This window comes from Bos grunniens, chromosome 15 (genome assembly GCF_055505025.1).
Source record: "Bos grunniens cultivar Pamir isolate PY7600 chromosome 15, Bosgru_T2T1.0, whole genome shotgun sequence".
Classification (NCBI taxonomy): domain Eukaryota; kingdom Metazoa; phylum Chordata; class Mammalia; order Artiodactyla; family Bovidae; genus Bos; species Bos grunniens.
This window is the reverse complement of record NC_141179.1, coordinates 24,991,238-25,002,972: the sequence shown is the minus strand read 5'-3', so window position 1 is coordinate 25,002,972 and position 11,735 is coordinate 24,991,238. Positions and strand designations below refer to the sequence as shown.

The following is an 11,735-nucleotide window of genomic DNA, read 5'->3' as shown; positions in this document are numbered from 1 at the left end:
GGCTGGGAAGCCGCCAAGTTTTCCTGCAATCAATCCTTCCGCTGGATCAGGTTTCAGGGCGGGGAGGGCAGGGGAGGAAGCCCGCCAGGCTGATGTCACGGGGCCAATGGAGCTTAGTCCTCCCGTTCAGCCAGGTGGCCTGGCCAAGTTCCCCAAGGAGTAACTTGGGGACAGAGGGCTGCAGGAGCCCCTGGAGCAAGGGGGCAGCCTGTCTGTTGGGAGCCGCTCTGGGCTGCTGCCTTCGCTTATGCCCCTCGCTAGCATTGAGCCAGGGCTTTTCTGGTGGCTCAGCTGTAAAGAATCCACCTACAATGCAGGAGACCCGGGTTCAATCCCTGAGTCAGGAAGATCCCCTGCAGGAGGGCATGGCAACCCACTCCAGTGTTCTTGCCTGGGAAATCCCATGGACAGAGAAGCCTGGTGGGCTATAGTCCATAGGGTTGCACAGAGTCGGACACGACTGAAGCGACTTAGCAGCAGCAGCATTGAACTGGGGCAGAATGGGGTGAGGTAGGAGAAGCAGGAGGACCATGCTCTTCCTCCACACGTGACACCGTGTCCCCAGCTAAACAGGTGACTGCGCATCATCAGTAAAGACCAAATATACATTTAACTGCTCCCCAGACACACCTAACCGTTGTCCCTAAATGTCCCATTCTGTGTCCTTGGGGGTCCCTGTATGAATCGGTGAGGCACCCCCACTCCCCTGTTTCTTGCTGCACGTCCTGGCCTGTATGTCCTGGGGGCCCGTGCCTTCCACCAAGTCAGGCACCCCCTCCGCCCGCCCCCGGAGACAGAGCCGGGAAGGTAGGAGCTTCAAACAGTAAACTTGTTCTACAAGGGATAGTACCAAAGCTGGAGGGAAAATACAGCAAGAGGAAGATGAAAAGAAGCAGAAGGTAAAACTGTAGAAAAGACCTGGAGAAGAAGGGGGAAAAGGAAGGAGAAAAGGAAAAGATGGGGAAATTTGTAGGAAACAGAAGGAAGAGGAAAATAGAATTAAAAGGCAAGAAGGAGGGGGACAAAAAGGGGAAAAGAAAAAAAGGAGGAGGAGGAGGAGGAATCAGACGCAGCAGGAAGATGCTGAGCCCTGAGCCCAGGGGGGCCTGAGTGTAGCTGTTCCTTCCAGAATGGGACCCTGGCTCTTGGGGGTTGGGTGTGGATCACCTCGGGACAGTGAAGAAGCCTGGAGACCCCGTCCCAAGAGCCCACATTGCTGCAGTGAGCTCCTGGGACCCTCCGAGACTGCCCTATTGTGTTGGGAGCGGGGGAGAGCGTGTCATGGGCACAGTGTGTGCATTTGAAAATTAGCTTCTTAGGTAACAGGATTAGAGCGAGCTGGGCAGGCCACAGCCTCCGATGGAGATGTATTGCCCGTGCGTCTCTCTCTGATGGAGCAGCAATCAGGTTTCCCCTGAAGAAATTTCCTATTAATGGATTTGATGGCGCACCAGACAAAGGGAGTTGGAGCCGTGGCCAGTGGCGGGGTGTAAATTGCCTCCGATGAAACCGTGGACTCACTTTTGCCCCTTTTAAACAAGATAAGAATTAGTGCGAGGCCTTGATGAACTCTCCTTGGCCAGTGGCGATGAGGGATAAACAGAGGCCTGGCTAATTTGATTCCTGAGCTCTGCCAGTAGACGGCCAGGCTCCTCCCAGGGAGCGGAGGCAGACACGCAGATGGCAGCTGGCCAGCGTGGGTCATGAAAAGCTCGGAGGCTGCAGGGCCCAAAGCCCCGGGCTTCCTTTGAGTCCGGCTGCTCCATGCACCGTGGGAAGGAGGACTGTTTGCACACATGTGTCTGGAGCTTCCCACCCTTTGTTGTACTGTCTCATGACTTACCCCTGATTGCTTTTCTTGCTCTCAGTTTCCAGGTTCAAACACTCCAGAGTCCAGAGCGCCTCCAGGACTTGCCTCAGCTCCTAAAGCTAGTTACGGATGGAGCTGAGATTCAGCTTTTCCCATTACAGCTGCGTGTTTCCCATCTTCCCCAGTAGATTTTTTACTGGTCTGTAAAACTTTTATCACCAAAGAGCCTGATCTTTTAACACCTATAAACCTATAAAAATTCTGCAACAAACTGTAACATCTGGCCCCATTAGGGGCCCACCTGCTAGAGAAGGGCCGGGGCAATCGTGTGGCTTCTCACCATCGTCCTAAGTGGGAGATACAGCTTAATACTCCCCATAGCCATGAGGAGAGAGATTCAGGAAGCCCCACGGTTGGTTGGACACTCAGGCTTGGCACTTTACTGAGTCCCTGCGAGACCCACCCCTCTCTCCTCTGGGGGAGCATTGAAACGAGTGGAACCCTATGGGCCTTGCCCACCATGTCCTCAGCCTGCGTTTTGACTGTGAAAAAGCTTCAGCCAGAGAATAAATTTAATCAAAAAAGCGAGAAAATGCAGAAACAAGGGAAAATAGTCCAAGACTAAGTAGTCATACCTTAGTCGTTAAGCATAGTCAATGACCTTTCGTTCCTCCTCAAGGGCTATAGCAACAGAACAACAACGATACCAAGAGCTATGGATAATGTTCTGAGCCATATCCATGAGCTGGCTTACAGCTACTGAAACCCCCACCAGGTGGAAGAAGTTAACTACACGATGACCAGACTGCTAGCTCTACTGCCACAACTCTGAGAACTGGCCTCAAGGAAATGGGAACAAACGGACCTTAGAACTGAAGATTAATTGTACTTAAAACAATCAAGATGATTGATGCTGGTCAGACTACCGATGACCAATTTCGAGATGACTGTCAGAGCTGGCTGTGCGGTTTCTACATGTAGCCCCCACCCCAGCCTATAAAAACTCTTGCCCATTGGTTGTGATGGCTGGGGTGGGGGTGCTCAGCCTTTGAACAGAAGTCTGCCCTTCTCCCCAGGTGCCACATCCAAAATAAAGCAAACTTTCCTCTCCACCAGTCTTGCCTCTTTATTGGCTTTCGAGCGGTGAACAGCTGGATCCCACTTTTGGTTATAGCATGGGGGCAGCCTTTCTACTACCCAGTTCTGGGGATCTGACATACTTTGGCATGGAGGCTGGGCCACTTAGGGGTTGTCTGCTCATGGGAAGGGTGGAAGCCAGGAGGATGGGAAGATGCCTGCCTCAGTTTCCCTAGTCCCCCTGCCCAAAGAGGCAGCAGTGGCCTTTATAGGGAGGAGAGTAGAGGAATCGCATTCTCAGACACTGGAGGGTCTCTTCTGTCTTGGTCTTTCTTTCCTCGATGTCCCATCCCATCCCGCCATGACCTGTTCCCTAATAAGGACCCGATCTGATCCTTGGAATGGCCTGGGCCTGGCCACCAGCAACAATACCTGCTATTTATCAAGCATTCTATGTGCTAGGCACTGTGCTAAGCTCTTTATCGTATTTAATCCTTACTTCCTGTGAAGAAAATATTACTCCCATACTGCAGGTGAGGAAACTGAGGCACAGAGAAGTTAAGCAAACTTACATAGCGATTAAATGGAGAGTGTGGTATTAAGTCTTATAGACTCAAAAGCCTGAGCATTTAACCACCTGCTTGCACAGGGTCCCAGAGCATCTCTTTGAGATCCAGGCTGATGGGACTCTGGCTCCAATCCCTGGAATGGATGGGGATCCTCGTTCTTACCTTGATGAGTTTTGTTGAAAAGCTAAGCTCCAGAGTCTACTAATTAAAGATATTTTTATTGAGGAGTATCATAAGTAAGAATATATAATGACTTAATGGACTGTGAAGTGTACCATTTTCACCACTACAAAATGGATTCAAAAATACCACACACTACCATTCAGGTCCCAGCAAAGCCCATTTCTACAAATGTCAGATGTGGGCTGCACAGTGAATGTGGGACTAGTGACTTCTGCAGTTCCTCCTCACGGTATGAATGTGATGCTAGAGAATTTTACATATAGATAATTTTAGTTATTTTGGCTGTGCTGGGTCTTCCTTGCTGCTCGGGCTTTTCTCCAGTCGTGGCTGCTGCTGCTGCTAAGTCGCTTCAGTCGTGTCCGACTCTGTGCGACCCCATAGACGGCAGCCCACCAGGCTCCCCCGTCCCTGAGATTCTCCAGGCAAGAACACTGGAGTGGGTTGCCATTTCCTTCTCCAATGCATGAAAGTGAGAAGTGAAAGTGAAGTCGCTCAGTCGTGTCTGACTCTGTGCGACCCCATAGACAGCAGCCCACCAGGCTCCCCCGTCCCTGGGATTCTCCAGGCAAGAACACTGGAGTGGGTTGCCATTTCCTTCTCCAATGCATGAAAGTGAGAAGTGAAAGTGAAGTCTCTCAGTCGCGTCCGACTGCTCGTGACCCCATGGACCACAGCCCACCAGGCTCCTCCGTCCATGGGGCTACTCTCTAGTTTCGCTGTGTGGGTTTCTCATTGTGGTGGCTTCTCTTGTTGCGGAGCATGGGCTCTGGGGCTTGTGGGGTTCAGTGGTTGGGGCGCCTGATCTCAGTACCTGCAGCTCCCTAGCTCTAGAGCACAGGCTCAACAGTTGTGGTGCATGGGCTTAGTTGCTCTACAGCATGGGGGATCTTCCCGGATCAGGGATTGAACCCATGTCTCCTGCACTGGCAGGTGGATTTTTTACCACTGAGCCTCCCAGGAAGCCCAATGCTAGAGTTTTTAAATTTATTTTTACTTATTTATTTGGTCAAGCCATATGGCATGGGGGAGTTTAGTTCCCTGACCAGGGGTCAAACCTGTGCCCCCTTCAGTAGAAGCACAGATTCATAACCACTGGGCCTCCAGGGAAGTCTCTAGAATTCTTAGAGTCTAATATTATTCTGTGGAGTATGGGCAAATGGGAGTGAGGCTTCATTAGAAGGATGCGGTTATTACTTGGGTCCTGCCACCTGGGGAAGAGGCTTTTTCTAGCCCTCCAATCAGACAGGATGGAGATATTGAAGTAAATGCACACTGGGGATTTTTTCTGTCTTGATCCCCGAAGGTCAAGATGAACAAGGATTTGTTCCTAGGAGGTGGCTGCTCGTATTTGCCACCTTCCACATGCAGACAGGCAAGAAATAGGAATGAAGAAACCAGGCAAGAGGCCTGTGAAGTTTAGTGTTTCTCTGGGACCCTGTGAAGCTACTGCGGGGCACTAGGTCTGGGAGGACTGAGCACCCTGTGCCCACAGCACAGTGTCTCAGGCTTCACCTACCCCTTTGCTCGCCTCCCTCATCCCTTCCCTTAATACGCACTCATCTGGGACTCCTCCACGCTAAGAGGAGGAGAAGGAAGGGACGTCGCTCCGTGTGCGTGGTGGCAGCAGCAATGGCCTGAGAAGGAAGCCCCGAGTGCAGTGAAGCCCAAGGGACCACGATGGGCTGCTTGAGTCCCCTGCCTGGAGATCTTTCTGCTTCTCATCTTCGGAGATCAGTGACTCGTTTTCACAAGGGAGCTGGTAACCCTTCCCACAAGCCTTGGTGGGGGAGTGGGTCGTGGGTGTGAGAAACAGCAGAGCAGGCAGCGTCGTCTGGCACAGAAGGATGGAGGTCTCACTCAAGTCCTTGCGAGGATCCAAGAAGACGATGGCCCAGCCTCTTGAATATGTCTCCTACCTAAAGATGAAACTTTCCCACTTCTCCTCTCCCCAGACCTCCATCAAATTCCAGCCTTTTTACTTCCTTGATCTCAAAGCTCATCTTCTGTACCCGCTCCCCCCACCCCTGCAAATAAAGTCATTTCTAGGGTGGTCTCCAGGGTAGAAGGTCATCCTGAAAAGGGCATCTAGAATTAGCAAGCTGATAGCAAAGGCAAGCCTTAATGGAGATGGTGATGGGTCATTAGTCCACCTGGCCACCCCAGAACCAGACCTGGGACAAAGGCTTAAGTTTGGCTTCAATTTCTCTCTCACTCGAAAGACTGAATAATTCCAGGGAGGAAGGAACCAGAGAGCACATCTTATTCCTAGTGAATGGCCATTCATCCATCTGGCCACCCCAGAGCTGGACATGGGGACAAAGGATGATTTGGCTTAAATTTCTCCCTTACTTGAATTCCTATCCAGGAAGGAATTTGATAAAAGCAGCCAGGAGTGGCCTTTTTATCCATGCCTTTGTTTTTGGAAAATTAGAGTCTTAATATGTTGTTATTAGCATTTTCTGAGAAATTTTCAAAGAAATCTCACAAACCCCTTTGGGATTCCGAAACTTAGTTTCTTCCAGTATCTTACTTTAATTGCACTTCGTACAGTTTGTATCATTTCCTTCCATCCTGTAGAAATGAGTTGCATCTCTATCCATCTTCTCCATTGTCTCTGAGAGGTGGTGAGAACACAGTGGTCATTTCCAGACTCTTCCAGAGAAAAGAAAGCAGAGGCAGAGAATACCAACCATTGTACCACACTGCATGGATTACAATGCACTTTGATGCACAGTCTCGTTCCCTTTGAAATGCACTTGATCTCTTTGAAATAGGTGACATTATCCCCATTTAATAAATGAAGAACTACCATACCAAGATATTTAGTAATTTGTCCAAGATCACTCAGCTAATAGGCAGCCAGTTCTGCTTGGGAACCTAAGCCAAGCTAGGGTGACACTCATGAAAAATGGGTGCTGTCTTGCACCTTTTCTACTGAAGTAAGAAGCAAAGAAAGGACCCCAACCCACTGTAATGCTTGTCGCCTCTAGGGCAAGTGGAATGTGGATCTAGAAATAGGATAGGCTAGGTGGGGAGGTAGATTTTTCTGTATCTACCTGTTATGCCATTAAATTTTGTACTATGTAAATATATTACGTATTTTAAAAATGTGGTTTTAAAAAGAAGCTATGGGAAGAATGGAATATAAGCTGGGTAGTCATGGCTCCATCATGACTGTGTGACCTTGGGTAAGCCAGCTAAACTGTCTATACTTCAGTTTCAGCACCTATCAATGAGGATAAGGAATAATTGTCCTGACTACTACATTCACCAGTCTATCGAGTTCACAGGCTTTTTTTTATTGGAGTATAGTTGCTTTACAATGCTATATTAGTTTCGGCTGTACAGAAAAGGGAATCAGCCACACGCATACATATATCCCCTCTTCCTTGGATTTCCTCCCCATTTAAATCACCACTGAGCATTGAGTAGAGTTCCCTGGGTTATAGAGAAGGTCCTCATCAGCTATCTATTTTATACCCAGTAGTGTATGCATGTCATTCCCAACCTCCCAATCCATCCCACTCCCCCTTCCCCAGCCTTGGTTCTGTGTGAATGTGACTCTATTTCTGCTTTGCAAATAAGTTCATCTGTACAGTTTTTCTAGATTCCACATATATGCATTAATTAATAATATTTTTCTCTTTTTGATTTACTTTACTCTATGTGAAAGTCTCTAGATCCATCCACCTCTCTGTAAATGACACAATTTTGTTCCTTCTTATGGCTGAGCAATATTTCACTGTATATATGTGCCACATCTTCTTTATCCATTCCTCTCTTGATGGACATTTAGTTGCTCCCATGTCACCACAGGACTTTTTTGGAGAATAACGGAGTTCGGTAACTATTAATCTGGAATGGGAAAGGCAGTATCAGCATCACCTGGCTGAAACTGTGCCTGCCTCCTCTCCCAGATATTCTGATGCCTACTCCCCACTTCCCCATTACACAATCAGGAAAACCATAATTTATAACCAGTCTGAGTTAGAAAAATCACGGATGCTGAAGGCAGGCTAATCTTGAGCTCAGATGTCAGTTGCTCAGCTGACTAGTTGTATGATCCTGGCCAAGATACCTAACCCTCATTTTTCTCATATCTAACTTAGGCACAACCATACTTGTCCTCATAGGCTGTCGTGAGCATTAAACGAGATGGTGGATGTAACGCATGTAGCACAGTGCCCAGGACCTCGTATGTACTCAAAAGCTGTATAGTTTCCTTCTCATTACAAATAAAAGGGATCAATAGAATTAATAGCCACCATCCATTCTACTCTCTGTTTATTTGAGTTCAACTTTTTAAAAAAGACGATTCTACCTATAGGTGATACCATACAGTATTTATCTTTCTCTTATGGATTATTTCACTAAGTATGATGGTTTCAAGTTCATCCATGTTGTCACAAATGGCAGGATTTCCTCATTTATGGGTGAACAATAAATATTCCATGTGTCTATATGCCACATATTATTTACATCTTGGCTGTTTCCATATCTTGGTTATTAGACGTGAGTGCAGATATCTTTCTGAGAGTCTGATTTCATTTTCTTTGGATACATAACTCAGAAGTGGGATCGCTAGATCTTACCACGTGCGTGTGCGTGCTAAGTCATTTCAGTCGTGTCTAGCTCTTTGCGACCCTATGGACTGTAGCCCACCAGGCCCCTCTGTCCATGGGACTCTCCAGGCAAGAATACTGGAGTGGGTTGCCACGCCCTCCTCCAAGGGATCTTCCCGACCCAGGGATCAAAGCTGCATCTCTTAGTTCTCCTGCATTGGCTGGGAGGTTCTTTACCACTACTGCCACCTGTGAAGCCCCAGATCTTACCATTCAGTTCAGTTCAGTTCAGTTGCTCAGTCATGTCCAACTCTTTGTGATCCCATGGACTGCAGCACACCAGGCTTCCCTGTCCATCACCAACTCCCGGAGTTTACTCAAACTCATGTCCATTAAGTCAGTGATGCCATCCAACCATCTCATCCTCTATTGTCCCCCTCTCCTCCTGCCTTCAATCTTTCCCAGCATCAGGATCTTTTCCAAGTGAGTCAGTTCTTCGCATCAGGAGGCCAAAGTATTGGAGTTTCAGCTTCAGCATCAGTCCCTCCAATGAATAATCAGGACTGATCTCCTTTAGGATGGACTGGTTGGATCTCCTTGCTGTCAAAGGTTTACCGTAGTTGTTTTAATTCCCACCCCCACCATGGACTGTAGGATGCCAGGCTTCCCTATCCTTCACCATCTCCCAGAGCTGCTCAATCTCATGTTCATTGAGTCAGTGATGCCATGGACATGAGTTTGAGCAAGCTGTTCTAATTTTTAAAAGAACCTCCATAATGTTTTCTATAGTGACTGTAACAGTGTACAAGGGTTCCCTTCTCTCTACATCCTCACCAACACTTCATTCTTATTTTTTGGTAGTAGCCATCTTAACAGGTATGTTGTGAAGTGATGTCTCATTGTGGTTTGATTGGCATTTCCTTGATGGTTGGTCAGGTTGAGCACCTTTTCACGGACCTGTTGGCCATTTGTATATCTTCTTTAGAAAAATGTCCACTCAAGACCTTTTCCCATTTTTCAGCAGACTGTTTGTTGTTTTACCAAGTTCTATCTGTTTCTCATGTTTTAGATGTGAATCCCGTATCAGATATGTGGCTTGCAAATATTCTCTCCCATTTCATAGGTTGCCTTTTCATTTTGTTGTTTCCTTTGCTGTGCAGAATATTTTTACTTTGTAGTCCCACTTGTTCATTTTTGCTTTTGTTAATTATGCTTTTGGTGTCATATCAAAAAAAAAATCATCACCAAGTCCAACGTCAAGGAGCTTTTGCCCTGGGAGTTTTATGGTTTCAAGCCTTATATTTAAGTCTTTAATTTTAGGTTAATTTTTGTGAGTGGTATGAGATAGGTGTCCAATTTCATCCTTTTGCATGTAAATATCCAGTTTTCCCAACACCATTTATTGAAGATACTGTCTTTTATAGGCGCTTCCCAGGTGACTGACTTCCCAGGTGGCCCAGCAGTAAAGAACACACCTGCAATGCAGGAGACCCGGGTTTGACCCCTGGGTCAGGAGGATCCCCTGGAGGAGGAAATGGCAACCCACTCCAGTATTCTTGCCTAGGAAATCCCACGGACAGAGGAGCCTGGTGGGCTACAGTCTGTGGGGTCACAAAAAGTTGGACATGACTGAGTGACTACATAACAATCCTTTACAGGCAGAGATTATTTTTCCCATCTGTTCTGTTGGTTTTTGAATTCCCAGAACCTGGAAGGCTGCCTGTGACATAGTAGATGCTCAATAAATATTTGTTGGGTGAATGAGTTAATGGCTTAGCAGAAGGGAAGAAAAGTGGGACTATCTAGGAAACTCCTCCAGTGCTCGTTAGCCCTCCTGGCCTTCTTGGATGGGAGGGTGGGGGGCCTGCCGGCTGAGGTAGGAGTGTGTCACCAGCCCTGGAGCTGGGGTCTTGGCAGCCTTCTCTGGTTCTGGGGATGTTCTGCGCAGACTGTCATGGTCTAACTGTTGCCACGACTCTGGTCTGCTCCTCCCTTGGACATATGGGATTCAACTGGCTACCGAGCAGCTTGTATTGACACAATAATGCATTTCTTGGAATGGAGAATGATTTGGGCCCCCTGAGCTGCCATTACCTGGAAGAAGGAAACACTCTGGGTCCCAGAGCCTGGAGTCCTGTGTGAGAACACAGACAGGTGGACAGTAGGGCGAGGCCAGGCCCAGAGCAACCCCAGCCTCACCCCCGACAAGGGGAGGCAGTGAGGCCTTGAAGCAAACTCAGTTAAGGAACATTCTGCCCACAGAACCCGGTGGAGAGGTAAGGCCCACCGAGAAGCCTGCATGCCCCCCTGCTTCAGAGGCCACCGTCTGATTCACCTCGGTGCTCATGGGAGAGCAGTCTGACCCTCAGATCAAAGCAAGACTCTCAACACAACCCAACAGCCACAACCTGCCTTTGTACCAATGTCCTCCAGAGTGGCAGATACCTGAGAAAATTCCCTCAGGCCTTAAAAACCATCTAATCCAGCCTCCATCCAACACCCAAATCTCTATGACATCTCCAGCAAATGGTCTTCCAGCCTTTGCTTGAAGACGTCCAATGAGCAGAGCCCATCGGATTTTTGCAGAAGCCTTCCTTCTCTTGTCTCCCAGATCTGTTTAGCAAAACCTTCCACCCATCCAGTGCCTTCCTTTGGGACTGCTCAGAGGAAGCCGAACTCCATTTCAAGGTCAGAGTCGTCCCATCATCACACCGTCTCTAGGCCCCTCCCCTCACTTCTTTCAGCAGAGTGTAGAGCAGGAGGGACACTGCACAGGGAGGGCTGAGGCCGTGCGTGACCCAGCTTAGAGTCTGCAGTGCTGTGCCATGCCATGTGCCTGGGGCCCCATGGGTAATGGACAGTGTCCCTTGAGTAAGTGGATGAAGCAAAGAATTGGTGCAAGTGTCTAAATGTAAGAGCAAGGAAATGCATCTCAGAGAGAATGTGACGTCAGCAAGGCCAACAATCATTCACACCAGAACTAGTGCTAGTTCAGGGGATTTTCTCCCGAGTCCCTTACCAGAAGGTTTAGAGAACTTGCTTCAGTTTGTCTTCTCTCTTCTTTCTGGGTTTGGCCTCAAGCCCATCCGGCCCGTGTTCCCTCTGTCCTTACTTCTCTGTCCCTCTTCTTATGACCGCCTCCCCCATCACCCTGTCCACCCTGCCTTAGACCCTTTACTCTAGTTCTCTCTGCCCAGGGCTCTCTCCCCCGACATGCCCGCTTGGCTAATCCCTCCTTCCTTCCTTCAAGCTTTTGGCTTTATTTTACTTGCTTGGTGAGACCAATCATGACTACTTCATTTAGTACCTTCACCTGCTCCCATCCTGCCCTGGCACACCTGATCCCTCTTACCCTGCCATGTTTTTTCTTTCTCTTTTTTCCCATAGCCCCTTCACCTCCTAATATTCTACAGGATTGACTCATGTTGATTCTTTATGTTCTGTTTCCACTGATAGACTGTTATCTCCTTGAAGGGAGGGAACTTCGGGGGCTTTGTCAGCTGATATGTCCAAGATACCTAGAACAGTGCCTGA

General features: G+C 48.2%; 1 long non-coding RNA gene across 1 annotated transcript; it reads right to left on the bottom strand.

Moving 5' to 3' along the window:
• Window positions 1–4,747: 4,747 nt before the first annotated feature.
• Window positions 4,748–11,467, bottom strand: LOC147357459 (uncharacterized). Its single transcript, XR_015141440.1, has 3 exons — window positions 11,221–11,467; window positions 7,296–7,494; window positions 4,748–6,291 (listed from the first exon to the last, which is right to left on the bottom strand). It is a non-coding gene; the product is annotated as an uncharacterized LOC147357459 (long non-coding RNA).
• Between the last annotated feature and the right edge of the window lie 268 nt (window positions 11,468–11,735).